Source organism: Salvia hispanica, chromosome 5, assembly GCF_023119035.1.
Source record: "Salvia hispanica cultivar TCC Black 2014 chromosome 5, UniMelb_Shisp_WGS_1.0, whole genome shotgun sequence".
Taxonomy (NCBI): Eukaryota; Viridiplantae; Streptophyta; class Magnoliopsida; order Lamiales; family Lamiaceae; genus Salvia; species Salvia hispanica.
The window spans coordinates 20,444,133-20,453,208 of NC_062969.1; the positions used below are offsets into that span (position 1 = coordinate 20,444,133).

A 9,076-nucleotide genomic window follows, 5' to 3' on the forward strand; every position below is an offset into this window, starting at 1 on the left:
CCTATAATATAGTGATATATTCTTCAAAAATTAATTTCATATCAAAATTTAACACTGTATTTTCACATTAGAAATGACCCGTGTACAAATTTTATTTTGAACCAAAAGCCTAATAAAATTTTAACTAACCGATAAAATTTAATATTTGACTCCTTTTGGAATTATGACTTTTGATTTTGTTTCTTTTCGCGTAACTTTTTTATTAATGTGACGACAATGCCAAATACTAGTGTAAAATAACACCATGTCCCTGAAAGTACGATCTCTTTCCTTTTTAATCCGTCCCTAAAAAGTATGAACATTATAGTTTTGGAAATTTTTTTTTCTCTAATGAGATGAGGCTCATCCTCCACTAACAATACTTTAAAAAAAAATCTATCTAGTTTTCTCTCTTATTTACCAATTATGCATTAACACCTGTGTCAAACCAAATGTTCATACTTCTCAGGAACGGATGGAGTAATATTCTCTTCTCCATATTCCCAACTTCTATTAAAAGTGTGTTTGGTATAATAAATTATAATGATATTGTAATTATAATTTTATTACGACTAAATTTAAAATTTATAATGTTCTAATTCAGTTCTTTTTTTATTTAATAAAATTAAGCAAATAATATAAGATTTAAATTTAAAAAGTAAAAAGTAAAACAATCATAGTATTAATTTAAAGAAAATGAAAGATTACAAAAATGTACATTTAAACTTAAATTTGAAGAGGAAAAAGAAAAAAAAGGAGAAAAAAAATGAAAGAGGAGATAAAAAATAAATTTAGAAGAGTGCATTTGTATGTGAGTGTAGTGTAAGTACGTTTTATGTGTGTCGCGTATAGTTTGTAGGAGAAAAGGAAGCTATTCTTCCGTCCCATATAGTTTTTCTCACTTCCTTTTTCGCACTTGTTTTGTAAAAATAATAATAAATAGATAAAATTGAGAGAAAGTAAAATAAGAGAAAAAATTACACTCGTTTTACAAAAATAATAATAAATAGTTAAAATTGAGAGAACGTAAAATAAGAGAAAAAATAATGTAGGTAAGACTATTCTCTACATTATTCTTTATTTTACTTTACTTTCTCTCCATTTTAATTATTTATTATTATTTTTGCAAAATGAGTGTGAAAAAGGAAGTGAGACAAACTATCTGGGACGGAAGAAGTATTAAATATCTGAACTTTTGAAGCTCTCGATTCAAGGTTGCCAATCACATCCTTAACAAAGTTTGTCCGAGTTCCAATTATTTATTGATCATAGTATGAGAAATGCACAAAAAAACAATTTTTTCGCAAGTAAATATAAGAAAAGAGACTTGGTGGGTAGTATTGAAATTTAAAGATGTAGTTGGGGCTTGTTGCTAATTTTAGATATTTGGCTTTTCATGGAACAATAATTAAGATTGACTTGCCCTTTCCCCGCCGCCTATCATGAACGTTGACACACAATAATTATTTGTCATTTTTTTTCATATAGAAGATGACCATTTTGTCCTTTGTTTTAAAATTGTACTACTAGTAGTTTCATTTATATTTAAAGAGCACTTTATCTCCTTTAAAATATTAATTTTTCAAGAGTTTTGCATGATTTGCTTGTATAAATATAGTATGAACATCATTAGTACACATTATTTTTTTTAACATTTTAATAAAAAAATGTTTTCTTTCCATTTGGATATTATCAAAAGAGATTTATAGGCATTATTCGATTATAGTTCCAAATGAGCCATACTCATATAGAAAAGCTCACATATTATATAAATTAGTAATAAATTAAACTGCGGACCTATGGACAAAAGGACTTCATATAATCATAACATGTGCAAAGAAAATTGTGTCAAAACATTTAACATAGTACTATATCAATATAATCTGGTCATGTTGGATTTATCAAGTGTACATCATGTTGTATTGTATTATTGCAATCAAAAACTATTTTTACATATATTTATATTTAAGGTGTAACATATAGTATATTATTCATGTTTTATTTAATGATTTGAAAATATTTTCGAAAGTGAATTACTTATTCAAATTTCTTCGTTCTTGTTTAATCAAAAGGGCGGAGGTGTAATTGACCAATCTATGTCAAAGCAGAGACACAAGAGAATTAAAGAAGTCAAAGGTATTATTACATTCCATTAAAGGCTCATTTCCATTAAGGGCTCATTATTATTGTCACATTTATTATTGAAGACAACAAAATTGACATGGGATCTGCCACGCCTACGTAAATGCAATATAGTAGAAGAATCCAAAGAAGTATTTTTATATTAAGTGACGAAATAAAGAAAATTGTGAAATTAAATGGTTGTAAGAGTGGATAGAGTTGAGAAAATATTATTTTGATGCTATTGATTATGTATATATCAATTATCAAGTAGGAATAGTTTAAGGCATTGAGTTCATTGGCCCGTCGGTATGTCTAATTAAATTGACTATGAAAGGTTTAATCCTAAGTTACCTCTTCAAATAATCTCAAGAACTGAGCATAGAGTCTGCATGCATAAATATGTTTCTTGTATTGGTTGAGCTTATAGAATTTTAACTAATGTTGGGGATTGTTGACATTCAGGCATGACACCACAGGGGGGAGGGAGCCTTTTGGCTCACAATCTCTTGCAACCTGTATTGTCTTAATATCAATGATGGTTCAAGTACTTTGGTCGATTCGCCTCATTATAGACCGCCGTTATCCTCGGGAAGAGAAAGGCTGAAAGCCCAAATCCAAATAAAAAGAAAGCTCTACTTTTGTCAAGGTATACTCTCCTAATCTTTTTAAGAAAAGAGAGGCATTTGTTCAAGAACCCAATCTTTACAAAGGAAAGAAGCATGCCATTTATATAGTATGCTAATGAATTGCCGCACACAGACCTCCACAATCAATCAGATCAATATGTGGGTGTGTATGCATTAGAGGCATTCCGAATGGACGACGAGTTGAGATAGAGAGTGGTTTTAATTTTCTTTTTAAATGATTTTGTTAAATTGAGTTGTGGCTGGAACTTAGGCCTGACTGCTGCATTGTTGCTTTTGGGGTTGGAATTTGAAAAATAGGTTTGTGGCTGGATTTATATGGATTCTCTAAGAGCATCTCCAAGCATTGCACTTACACTACCACCAAACTCAAAATCTCTTCAGCCCATATCTGTACATGTTAGTTGTGAAGGGCATCCAAATCTGTCAGACGCGGCCAGATGCAAGCGTGTAGCTCCAAAGTCATTCAAGGCAAACAAATCCCAAGAAGCCAGTGATCCAATCCTTCATACTACATGCCCGAGTGAAAGACGGATGTCAAGAATTTCTCACAGAGATAGGGAGGGTGAAAGCAAACCGATGCTGAGTTCTTCTATCATAATGGGCATGTTTCCATCCTACTCAAAAAAATCATAAGCGAGGCGTGCATGTTCCTCCCAGCTGATATACGCTTATTGCTGCTGCACAAAATTCTTCTAAATCCATCTTTTTGCATTGAAGACAACATATAAAGTTAATATTATGAAGAAAGGATCTGGTAAAAGTCTTACCACATTGATGTATTCTAGAACCCGTGATTCCTTCATTGCATCAGTCGCGTTCTTTGCAATTGCCTACCGAAATTAATTTAGAAGGCTAAGAGTCACACAAGAAAAGACCGAGAGAGAGAGCGCTCACTGATTTGAAGCTATGGAGGGATATTAGTCCGCTTCTGTTTGGCCCTGACAATGTGATCTGTTTGTGAAGATAGGTTAGCTGTGGAATTGTGAGTGTTCTTGCAAGAGCCTGTTGAAACGGTAGAGCACATACTATTATTATGCACAATCTCAAAAAAAGAAAGAGAACAAAAGCAACCTGACCTATAGAGTTTATACCAAAGCAGATTCATTTTACATGTTAGAGAATTTAGTGAATCACTAACAAGGTACCAATGATATTCGTGTTCTTCTTTCAATAAGAGTAGGAATTGGACCAAAACATCTTATGATCAAATGAATTTTGATTCAGGATTCTGTGTAGACCAAAAATATACATACCCCTAAAGCATCCTTCTTCAGTGAAGAAGAACATATATAAGCTTTTACGAGCTTATAGGCTATCATATCCAAAGGAATCTTTGCATTTTGGACACTCGCTAGCCACAGATGACCTAAATTAATATTTGGCACACAAGGTGTTCCAATTATGCATATAATAATTAAAATGATCTCTCTTGTTTTACTACTTACTAGATGCTTGGACCGCGGTTAGCCTCTTACGATAATCCTTGTTCAATTTTCTTTTCGATGAGGAAGGCCAAGGGGCTTCATCAAAGCTTGGTCTGCCTTAAGAACAACTCTGAATATTCCAGATTCCGTTCTCGACTTCCATAAGATATGTGTAAGACTTCAGGTGCCACATAGTATGCACTTCCAACGATATCATTCAACCTTTTATCTGCCAATTAAATGTAACACACGGGCATGACTCTAGTTGCAATCGACTGAACCTGGCTTTACATAATCAGAGAGTCCAAAATCGATGGCCTTCAAGCAAGAATTCTCGTCTTTTGATGCAATCAAAGAAACCACAGTCAATTTGAGGAAAATGGGAAATCAGTGTATACTTCACTACCATCATTGGATTATCACCCAATGATCGGTTGTACTTGTCGCTGAATTATATCATTAGACAAAATTTAGAATGTTCTCTACAAATAAAAAAGAAGTATATATATTTCCATTTACCAACAAATAAATAAAAAGTTTCAACAAGTTATCAATTTAAGAAATTTCCATTAAGATATATTTCTTACATAAGATCGTTATGAAAGTTTAGTCACATTATAAAAATAGTGTAATAACACAGTAATCTCTGTTATTCCTTATTAGAGCAAGTTGTTATGCGGACATTACTATCTTAGAAAGTCCTAAAACAATAAAATGAGTAATTTTGTGGAGGAGAACTCCTGGGGATTTGGGAGCAGTACCTCAGGTTTTAGATCACCTAGAAAGTATCTGATCCAGTAATTCTCCTCCTTCGCATAATCTGGATGAAGAAAAAGGATTATAGATATCTTGTGAGGTACAACATAATTTGCTCTAAACAAAAGTAAGATGCATTCTTCATCTTTTAATTTATATATTATGAAACCTTGTTGGGATCTTTGACAAAGCACTTCAAAAGGTGTCAATCTCGACTTATTCCTAATCCTTGAATTTTGAACAGCATAACCAAATATTCCGGCTATATTTTTAAAATACAATGAAATCGTGTATGGTTCATAACATTGAATGAATGATCAGCATCCTTGAGAATAACCCCAGCTTCCGAAGAAGAACCGAAAATGTCACTAAGTTTACTCCAAAGTTTAACATGAGATAGTTAACTCTGTTTTCAATTCCAGATCATATGATGTACGTAGTATAGTACACTTTGCCATCACGGATCATTAGTGTAACAGCCCGCCCTCCTAGGGTACAATAAATGCGGCGGCTGCTACCCAAAACCGACTCCAAAGAAGTAAACATAGGCTAGGGTTTCATTTAAAGAGTATTGACCAAAAGAATTGAAAGAGATATCAGAGTATTAAATGCAACAATTTAACCTAGAAGATTAAAGGAAGAAAAATATCATAAATGGCGATCAAAATATCTAGTGAGCACGGCTCATTATCCCAGACGAAATCACAAGAAAAGACTAAGGCTTCAAACCGAAGGCAAGATGCAAATATTCCAAAAAGAAATTCTAAAGTGTATCAAAAATTCAGCGGAAAACGACCAAGAGAAAAGCATAGCTATGTATGGTGACACAACTACACTTAGAGTTCCACATATCCATATTAATTAGTTAAGCTGCTCAACACCCGCCACCGCTCGTCATCATTCAACCTGCACATAAGGAAAACACATGCAGGGCTGAGTATTTTGAAATACTCAGTGAGCTCGTTGCCAAAACATTTTATAAGTTATGCCACCCTTACCAAGTGAACTCGAGTTTTAAGCAGTTATAAAAGGAATATCACGAGTATCACAAAATATATTTTCATAGACTGGCCAGTCAAAATAACCTCCCATTTTCTCATCAATTAACAATCATTCCATGGTGCGACGAAAGTGTGGCCACACTTTTCGCCCACGAGACCGGCCGACTAGTAAGGACGGCTCTCGATCCCATCGTGTACACAGCCTGGTAGGGCTTGCGGCCCATACTCAGACCCGAATTCGTATAAGCATATCCAACAATCACATTAAAACAAACATAGGCATGGCATAACAGTTAAACCACCCTTATAACACCGAATAACATTTTGACAAAATAAAAGAGAGTTTTAAGAGTAAAGCCCACCTCGATTGCTTAGTTTTCAAGTAGTTTCGCTTTTCCGTTATCCGGCTTCGCAACCAAAGTTTCACCTTTTAATCACATAGGCACATATCACAAATTAGGTTCAATACTACTCTTACTCATGCATGTCTCATTACTTTTCCCTCTTCCCAACGATTCATCCTATCATTACTAATTAATCAAGATCATGTTCATCGCACAAGATTATTTAACCATCAAACACACACTACACAACACGACAACACACACACACACATGCGGTGCACACACACACACGCCACACACACATACACATGTCCCCACATCCCTTTTTATCCCTCTTTCACTCAACTAAGATGCATGAGGGTTCAAGAAGACCGATTAATCGGTTGGAAGAAGAAAAAGAAGAGGTAGAAGAAGAACAAACATAACTCTTAAACAAAAATACCTCTTTAGCGAAAAACAATCGGTAGAAAACAAGTATTAGCCTTGATTCTTCAAAGTTCTTGGATTAAACTTCAATTTCTTCTCAAAGGATGAAGGATTAATGGAGTAATGTAGAAGAAAAATTGAGAGAGTGTGTGTGAGGGAGAGGGCCGAAAATATGGGGGCTAGGGTTGGGGTTTTGGTTCTTATTTATAGAGTTCCACAAGATCTTTAGGTAATTAGAATAGAATATTTGGTAAGATCTCATTCTCCCAATTAAATAAATAAATAAAATAATATTGTGAAGTAGGGAAGAAGAATTAACAAAAATAGGCTAGGCATCTAGCATGGTATTTTCGAAAATTAGGCCTTCCAAAAAGCCAAGATTTTGTTTTGGTATTTTTCCATATAGAATAAAATATCATGGAGCAAAATAAAAATAAGGAAAATCCTCCATGAAGCAAGGTAAGGGGCGATTTCTATGCCTTTTAAATAAGGCATGGATTTCTTGAATATTGACTAAAATAAAGTAAGGCAAGATCTCTTGAAGTATGGAAAGATTTGGTAGAATAATTAAATTCTAGGTATGGAAGGAAATCAAGTAAGGAATCAAATAAAATAAAACAATTCCTTCCTTCCCAATTATAGTGATTTTCGAAAATCACTAGAAGAATAAGGAGGCTCGATTTTTTCATCTCTAAACAAGGAAATAATTGGCTCTTGGAATTTAATTTAGATAAATATCCCAAGGATTAAATAAATTCCGGAAAAATAGAAATTCTTTCTCCAAGGGGTCTAGGGTTCGAAAATTACAAGAATTAGGGTGATAAGTATTTATAAAAATTTTCTCTAATATTCTCACTCACCCATAAACAATTAAATTGCCACATAGTCTCATATCTTAATATATCACATGCCATATCATTAAATTAAATAGGTTTGACTTTTAAACTTTCAACACAAACCCTAACTCAAATCGACCATATCAACTCATGAAATAAAAGCATTCACGACTCCACGTCATCAAATAATTAATTCTAGGGCTTTAATTTAGGGTTCTAAATTCCGAGATGTTACAATTAGAGTAATGAAAAAACAAGAAATCCAACATAAACACACAGTTAAATAATGTTATAAACATCACTACCTCTGAACTCACTCCATCACTACATATACATTGTCTTCATTCTCATACACCTCGTAGAATTGCACAAGTGTTTATGCCCCGTAGTGACTTGACCTCTCTTCTAGCATCTTCTATAGCAATTGAAGTAGTCATATGCACAATGTTCAACATTATGTACACAAGATGATGAATTTAGATACACATTGTCATTTGGAACCATCAAATACTCCCTATGTCCTTATATAGCAGAGTGCTTAATTTATAATAAATAGTTAAGGTGGAGAGAGATGAGAATGATATCGCTATAGTATTTTCTCTCCACTTTAATTATTTATTATTATTTTTTTAAAATGAATGCTGATAATGAAATATCTCTACTACAGAGGGACATAGGAAGTATTAATCATACACACATATTTCTTTCTCCACACAAACCAAAACCAAAACCAAATTGAGCGATCAAGAACAAAGCTTTTGATTTTAAGATGAGTTTAACACTAAGACATTTGATTTGAGGATGAGCTTGGCAGCCACATCCTGGCCTTTGAAGGCCCCCTTTTCCTCTACAGCTGCAGAGGTGTAACCAAATTGGCCCCTCCTGATCTCTTCCCCAAACGCATAATGGCTTGTGAAATTCTTACGAAACCCAAATTTCTTGTCCAAACCAACAACCTCACACTCACACTCACTAGGACATTTAATTGGTTTGATTTTTGCCAATTAGACAAACTCACCTTAGAAAACAAATACTTCCCCAGTCCCATAAAAAATAAAACATTTGGAACGACATTATTTTAATGCATAATTAGTGAATTAAGAGAGAGATAGAAAGAAAAATAAATTGAAGTATAGTTAGTTGATAATGAGGTCCTGCTCATTAGAGATAAATAAGCTAACAAAAATAGAAAGGCTATTTTTATGGGTTGGACTAAAATAAAAACTATCTATATTTTTATGGGACAAAGGGAGCATCAAACTTTAATACTTTCTTTTATTTTCGAGTTAAACAATCTAACGCGCTTCCCTAAGGATTGGCCCTAAAGTGCTACAATTAGTGTTGTATTCTCGCAGCTTAACTGGAATATTAGGGATGATAATGGAAATTGTGTGAATAAAAGAAATACTACCTCCCTCATTTATAAATAATTTTTTTTGAAACGACACGAGTTTTAATTTATAATTGATAAAATAAGAAGAAAAAAATAGAAAAAAAAATGACTGAAGTATTGTTAGTGAATGATGGGTCACACCTCAT

General features: G+C 33.4%; 1 pseudogene; it reads right to left on the minus strand.

Moving 5' to 3' along the window:
• Positions 1–3,295: 3,295 nt before the first annotated feature.
• Positions 3,296–9,076, minus strand: LOC125189595 (annotated as a pseudogene).